The sequence below is a fragment of the Crocuta crocuta genome, unplaced genomic scaffold (genome assembly GCF_008692635.1).
Source record: "Crocuta crocuta isolate KB4526 unplaced genomic scaffold, BGI_CrCroc_1.0 scaffold234, whole genome shotgun sequence".
NCBI lineage: Eukaryota > Metazoa > Chordata > Mammalia > Carnivora > Hyaenidae > Crocuta > Crocuta crocuta.
Window position 1 is genome coordinate 2209261 of NW_027529647.1, and position 7967 is coordinate 2217227.

The window sequence follows — 7967 nt, forward strand, 5'->3', positions numbered from 1 at the left end:
CCCCTGCTGCGGTGTCTGGGGGACCCGGCGAGAAGCAGGGGTACAACGAGGAGTTGCGCGGGCTGTTACAAGGGTGCTTGGGATAGGGGCGCTCAGGTGCTTCCAGGGGAACCCTCCCCCCGGATGGCCCGCGCCCCCCCCTGCGGGAGGCGGGTGACAGCGGGGGCTGTGTCCCCCCACGCGGGGTGGGCGCCGGGACCTGAGCCGCCGAGCCGCGCGCGCCCCCTCCCGGCCGCCCCCGGGTCACAGAGCCGCGTGCACGAAGGCGCGTGTCTGTTTTGTTTGGTCCTCACCCCACCCCGTTTCCGTTTAGGCATCTGACTTAGTTACTTAGTTGTAGTTGTTTCATCGCAGTGTCACTCCATGGCCTTCCCTGAGATGACACAAATTTATCCACAAGGCTTTTTGGATTATTTATAACAGTGAAACAGATGTGCAGTGACGCAAGCGTTCGTCAGGTGATGAGCGGAGGTACCAGTGTCCTCTGTGTCCACATGCAGCATCATTTGGCCCCAGAAGCAGCCAGACACAAAAGGACAACATTGTAGGACTGCATTCGCAGGAAATGTCCGCAACAGGCAACCCATCCGGACAGAAACGAGTTTAGGGTTGCCGGGGGCTAGCGGAGGTTTGAAAGGAAATGTGGACCTTTAACGGGTGTGGAGTATCTTTCTGGTGTGACGCAAATGTTCTGGAATTAGTGGTGATGGTTGCACTACCTTGTAAATATACTAAAAGGAACAGAATTGTACGCTAAAATGGTGCATTTTGGGGCCTCTGGTGGTTCAGTTGGTTAAGCTTCTGACTTCAGCTCAGGTCACGCTCTCTGGGTTGGGGAGTTCTAGAAGAGGATGGGACTCTGCTATCAGCCCCAGCCCACTTTGAATCCTGTCTCCCCTCTGGCTCTGCTCCTGCCTGCTTGTGCACTCTCTTTCAAAAATAAACATCCAGAGATAAAAATAAAAATCAAAAAATGGTGCACTTTATGGCATGTGATTTAAATCTCAATTTAAAAAGCAATGAAAGCCCATGTGTAGTTCATTTCGTTAAGCATCAGCTGTTGATTTCTGCAGAGGTCACGATCCCAGAGTCGTGGGATGGAGCCTGAATCTGGCTCCCACTGAATGTGGAGCCTGCTTAAGATTCTCTCTCTCTCTCTCTCTCTCTCTCTCTCTCTCTCTCTCTCTCTCTCTCCCTCTCTCCCCCTTCTCTTCTTCCCCCTCCCCCCTCCAATAAAAAATAAAAAGAAGAAATGATCAAGAAAGTGGCAGCTTTATTAAAAGTGCTCCCTCTAGAGGCACCGACTTTGGCTCACGTCATGATTTCACAGTTAAGAGTTTGAGCTTCGTGTTAAGCTGTGTGCTGACAGCTCAGAGCTTGGAGCCTGCTTCGGATTATCTGCCGCCCTCTAGCTCTCTGCCCCTCCCTACTCACACTCTGTCTCTCTCAGAAACAAATAAACGTTAAGAATAAAATAAAATAAAATTGCTACCTCAAAAATGGTTTGTACTGGGGAGATGGATGGGGAAATGGGCGAAATTAATAAAGGAGATTAAGAGGTACAAACTCCCAGTTACAAGCCGTGAAGATGAAAAGTACTGCATAGGGAATATTATGGTCAATGATACTGTAAAAACGGTTCTTGGTGACAGTGAGCAGCCTTACAGTGCTGAGCACTAGTGCAAAGAATTGTTAAACCAATATACTGGACACTTGAAGCTAATAGAACAGTGTATGTTAATTGCACCTCAATTAAAAAAAAAAAGGAACAGAGACACAAAATAGGGTAGGGTAAGTAAGACAGACAAGATGCCAACCACGCCATTCATCAGTTGTATGGCCTCGGGCAAAAAACTAATCTTCCTGAGCCAGTTCCTTTAAAAGAAATTGGAATTCTGTTTACTTTTAGAGAGATCAGAAGGATTAAATAAGTTGCTTCCAGGGGGGCCTGGGTGGCTCAGTTAGTTAAGTGTCCGATTCTTGATTTCGGCTCAGGTTATGATCTCAGTTTGGGAGTTTGAGCCCTGGATCCTGATTGGGATTCTCTTTCTCTCTCCCCCTCTATCTGCCCCTCCCCTGCTTCTGCTTTCGTGCTTGTTCTTTCTCTCAAAAATAAACAAATAAACTTAAAAAAAATAAAAAATTGTTTAGTACATCCATTATTTATTTTACATAATTACATTTTTAATTTTTATTTATTTTTATTTAAAACATTTTTAAATGTTTTATTTATTTTTGAGATTGAGAGAGAGACAGCATGAGCAGGGGCGGGTCAGAGAGGAAGACAAAGAATCCGAAGCAGGCTCCAGGCTCTGAGCTAGCCATCAGCACAGAGCCCGACACAGGGCTCGAACCCACGAACCGTGAGATCATGACCTGAGCTGAAGTCGGACACTTAACTGACTAAGCCACCCAGACGCCCCCATAATTACATTTTTAAATGTTCATTTTGAGAGAGGCAGGGAGGGGCAGAGAGAGAGGGAGAGAGAGAATCCCATTCAGCACAGAGCCCGTCTCAGGGCTCCCTCCCGTGAACCTTGAGATCAGAGCCTGAGTCAAAATCAAGAGTCGGTTGCTTAACCAATGGAGCGACCCAGGAGCTCCTAAATAATTACATTTTAAATACTAAAAAGTGAAAATAAAATATTTTTTGTTCCTTGACTTTAGACATGCATTTTCTGCATATTTTCACTACCTATTTATTTCAGCCTACAATCACTGTTTAAACAATACTTACAACGGTTATTAGTATATTTTGTATGATCCTGACCTCGTTGAACTCAGTGGTACCGGCTCTACTGTGTGTACAGTTTTCAGTCAGTTGTTACAAGTGCTGAAAAAGTCAGTGTCCTTACACAGGCAGCAAGGTATGTGCACCCCAGCGGCTGTAGAGAATCAAATTACAAATGTGCCTTAAGCTCAGGCACACGTATTCTCTTGAGATGGTTCTCATTCCCAAAGTATCAGTTTCAATCTCAGCTTAAATATAGCCTGAATTGTTTTAGTAGTGTTTTTAATTTAAAAAAATTTTTTAAATGTTTTATTTATTTCTGAGAGAGAGAGAGACAGCATGAGCAGGGAAGGGTCAGAGAGAGAGGGAGACACAGAATCTGAAGCAGGCTCCAGGCTCTGAGCTGTCAGCACAGAACTCAACGTGGGACTGAAACCTCCGAACCATAAGATCATGACCTGAGCTGAACTCGGATGCCTAACCGACTGAGCCACCCAGGCGCCCCTGGGTCATAAAATTTAATAAACAGATGATTTAAATTACAACACTTGAGGAGCACCTAGGTGGCTCTGTTGGTGAAGCACCCGACTTTGGGTCAGGTCATGATTTCACAGTTCACGGGTTCAAGCCCTGCATTGAGAGCAGTGTCGGTGGTATAGTGGTGAGCATAGCTGCCTTCCAAACCCTGCCTTGAGCTCTGTGGTGACCACTCAGAGCCTGAAGCCTGCTTCTGTCTCTGTCCCCCTCTGTCCCTTGATGCTCACACTCTCTCTCTCAACAACAATTTAAAAAAAGAAGAAATCGTAATGCTTGTAAACATAGCATAGTTGGTTGTCGCCGATTAGTGGAGGCTGAGGAGACAGGACAAATAAATACCTTGGTAACATGCGTTAGATCTTGGACCAGAGAAGGACATCCATGGGAAATCTGGTGACATTTTAGTAAGTTTGAGAGTTTGGAAGTTTAGTTAAAATGATTATATCAATGTTCATTCCAATGGCTAATTATATTGGCTATGTTAGTCTATAACATTAGGGAAAACCTGGTGAAGGATATATGAGAATGTTTTTTTTGCAATGTTTCTGTAAATATAAAATTATTTTGAAATAAAAAAAATTTTAATTCTAGCTTGTGGTCATAATGAACTTTTCCATAGTTCGTTATAGAAATAAATACACTTAAGGGCCCCTGGGTGATTCAGTCGCTTAAGCATCTGACTCTTGATTTGGGCTCAGGTCATGATCTCGTGGTTTGTGAGTTCAAGCCCCAAGCTGGGCTCTGTGCTGACAGCACACAGCCTACTTGGGATTCTCTCTCCCCACCCCCTCCCTGCCCCTCCCCTGCTCTGTCTCAAAATAAATAAATAAACTTAAAAAAATATACACACTTTGGGGCGCCTGGGTGGCTCAGTCAGTTAAGCATCCGACTTCGGCTCAGGTCATGACCTCATGGTTCGTGGGTTCGAGCCCCACGTCGAGCTCTGTGCTGAGGGCTCAGAGCATGGAGCCTATTTCTGATTCTGTATCTCCCTCTCTCTCTGACCCTCCTCTGCCCATGCTGTCTCTCTCTCTCAGAAATAAATAAAACATTTAAAAAAATACACACTTATAATACAATCTCCCTTGTCTGTAAAAAATGTACAATTATATCCGCCTAAAAGATACATTCAAGTCCTAACCCCCAGTTGCTGTGAACATGGCAGTAGGAAGTAGAGTCCTTGCACATGTAAGTAGTTAAGGACTTGAGGGTGAAATCACCCTGGATTTATGGCGGGCCCTCAGTCCAGTGAGTGAGTCTTCAGAGAGGAAAGCAAGGGCGATGGGGACGCAGACACACGGGGAGAGGCCGTGCGAAAATGCCGGCAGAGACTGGCCTGACGCACCTGCCAGCCATCGCTTACCAGGGGCCTCCAGCGTGTGGAGAGGCGGAGGGGAGCCTACCCTAAAGCCTGTGGAGGGAGCAACGCCTTGATTTTGGACTCTGAATTCCAGAACAGGGAGAGAATAAAATTTTGTTAAGTCACACAGTTTGTGGTCATTTGTGGCAGCAGCCCCAGGGACAAATACGCCCGCTTTGGATCGTCCATGCACCGTAAGCATTGGCGGAACAAGGTCCAGTCCACCGGAAGTGAGGACTCTTACTGGGGCCAACCGGAGGGAAAGACGGCTTTTAGTTCACAGTTGGCTTTGTAAATTTCTCTTCTGTGTGAAACGTCTACCAGATGATGATTTCATCTGTTTGTTAAACAGCTAAGACCTACACACACAAAATTAAGGAGAATCCTTTGGAGCATTTCAGCCATATTTCAGTGCAAGATTCAGCGGCACTAATCACATTCATGATGCTGTTCGACCATCACTACGCTCTATTTCCAAGACCTCCCACCCAGACAGAAAATCGTCCCCCACGCCTCCTGCCCACCCCGGCCACAGAATTGCAAGATAATATTTTATCCTGTGTTAAGCCACTAATTTTGTGGTAACTTGTTATGGTAGCAGTAGGTTACTACTCTAACCTCCTTCATTCATTGATTTATTCATTCACTGGATTTACGGAGCACCTGCTTGGCCCAGGCATTGAGGAAGAAGAGGGAACAAAACGCAGATCTCTCTGTCCTTCCGGAGCGTGCGTTCTGGGATGGAAGATGAGGCTGCTGTAGCTCCCCGGGGACGGGGTGGGCGGATCAGGTGATGGGCTGGGTGGACCAAGTCATGAGGGGAAACAAGGAAGGCGCCAGGCACTGCTTGTTTTCTGCTGACTTCTCATTTTATATTAAGGCAGATCTAGTACCTCATTACATTTTATATTTAACGTTTATTATTTTGAGTGAAAGAGATAAAGAGAGAGTGGGAGAGGGTCAGAGAGACAGGAAGAGGGAGAGTGTCCCAAGCAGGCTCCGCATCGTCAGCACAGAGGCTGATGCAGGGCTCGAACCCATGAACTGTGAGATCATGACCTGAGCAGAAAAAAAGTTACTTAATGGACTGAGCCCCCCAGGCGCCTCTCATTTCGTTTTTTTTTTTTTTTTAATGTTTGTTTATTTTTCAGAGAGAAAGAGAAAGAGACAGAGCACGGGCAGGGATAGGGCAGAGAGAGAGGGAGCCATGGAATCCAAAGCAGGCTCCAGGCTCCTGGCTGTCAGCACAGAGCCTGATGTGGGGCTTGAACCCATGAGCCATTAGATCATGACCGGAGCTGACTAGGCCACACAGGTACCCCTATGTTATTTATTTTGAGAGACAGAGAGAGAGAGAGAGAGAAAGAGAGAGAGAGAGAGAGAGAGAGAATCCCAAGCAGGCTCTGCCCTGACAGCACAGTGCCCCAAGCAGGGTCCAATCTCATGAACAGTGAGATCATGACCTGAGCTGAAATCACGAGTCAGATGCTTAATGGACCGAGCCACCCAGGAGCCCCTCTGGTAACTCATTTCACCTTCCTGCCAGCCCTTGAGGGAGCTGTGTTCTGATTCCTATTGTACAGACAGGCCCAGAAAGGTTAAGTAACTTGCCCAAGGTCACATGGTAAGCTGCAGAGTTGGGATTTGCACTAGCACTCCGTGGGAGCTGGGCGCATGCCCGTTGGTCCCATGGCTGCCGGTGGAGACTCTCGTGTGGCCCTTGGGGTGCCCAGCACCCTCCTAGCTGCCGTGGCTGGTAACTGGGGAGTGGTGAGGAGGGGCCGCGGGGAGGCAGGCGGCAGGGTCCTGGGGCAGGAGTGCGGGCAGAGAGGGTGATGGAAGGGAGTGGGCCTGAGCAGCCCAGCGGGAGGTGACCCGGGCCGAGGTCAGCACGTGCCCCCTCGGGTCCCCCGAGGTAGCATCTTCCCGAAACTGTGACGGAAAGAGGAGGGCCGCACCCCAGAGACAGCTGGATGGCCCACATGTGTCTCCCCAGCCGCCCCTGGGTCTGCGCTCACCCCCCGGCTGGCCCCTGCCTGCACCTCCTGTCCCGCCTCCCCTGCAGAGGCCCGGGTCCAGGCCCGGGTCGCTCCACCTCATATCCCTTTCCTCGGCTGCCCCTGGCCCGGCCTGAGGCAGTTCCTGTATTTTTGCCTTGGAAGTTGAGCGCAGTTCTTCTCTTTTTCAGGCTTATAGGTGATTGTTCCAGGGAGTGGGGAGTCAAGGTTCTAGAAAACCATGTGGTCCGGCTGCTGGGGCCAGAGCCCGGAGGCGGCTCGGTGGCCCTGTGCATGGCATTTTGGTCCCTTGTGTACGTCCCCCATCCTGATGGGCCCCGCCACGTGCTTGGGCCTGCGCTGGGCACCGGTGAGGAGGGGCGAGGGAGCCGGGGCACGTCTCTTTGGAGAGGAGGAGTGTCGCAAAGGGGAGTGGCCGGTCCACCGTGCTCCCGGGAGGTCCAAGCCCACGTGCAGCAAGGATGGCCAGGACCCAGCCGGGGACGGGAGCGTCTCGAACTCCTGTCCCCGCGTCCAACTCGGGACCACAGGGAAATATCGCTCTGCCCGGTCCAGACACACAGTCACCGCCAGCTTCTCCAGGTCCACGGCCTCCCGTCAGGGGCCTCTCTCCCCCGCGAGGCTGTCCCCTGCCTCTGTCCGCCTTCGAGTCTGCATCAGACACGAGCCACGCGGCGGAGGAGACAGGGCAGCGGCTCCACAGACCTAGGGCTCAGGTCACCCTGCCCGCAGGCGCAGAGGGCGCAGCAGGGAGCCCCCGGGTCAGCCCGTCAGCACCTGGAGGGCTGGGTTTCATCCCCGAGTTAGTGGGGGGGGGGCTTATAAACTGAGAATGCTGGAGGCAACGAAGGCTACAAGAGAGGCCACCAGGCTGGGTGCCTTGTCCATGCTCAGGGTCCCCCTGACCCCTTTCAGGCCGAGGGCAGCAGGAAGAGGAAGCCTCAAGGACCTCGCCTGGTGGCCAGGCTGAGGGGTTCCAGGGACGGGAGATCCTGTGACGTAGCAAGAAATACATATGTGGCTCTGCCTGTGGTTCCTGAAGCAGAGCCCCCCACCCCGTGTAATGTCCTGAGTGATGGGGGTGCTGGTTCTGATATCTGGTCTTTGACCTTGGATCCTGACACAGGGCTCCTAAGTCCCCTGGAGTTCCCTGGGCGGCAGGAGTGTCTTTTATTCTTTTTTTTTTTTCGTGTTTGTTTATTTTTGAGAGAGAGACAGAGAGAGAGAGAGAGAATGAGTAGAAGGGGCAGAGAGAGAGGGAGACACAGAATCCGAAGCAGGCTCCAGGCTCTGAGCTGTCAGCACAGAGCCCAACGGGGGG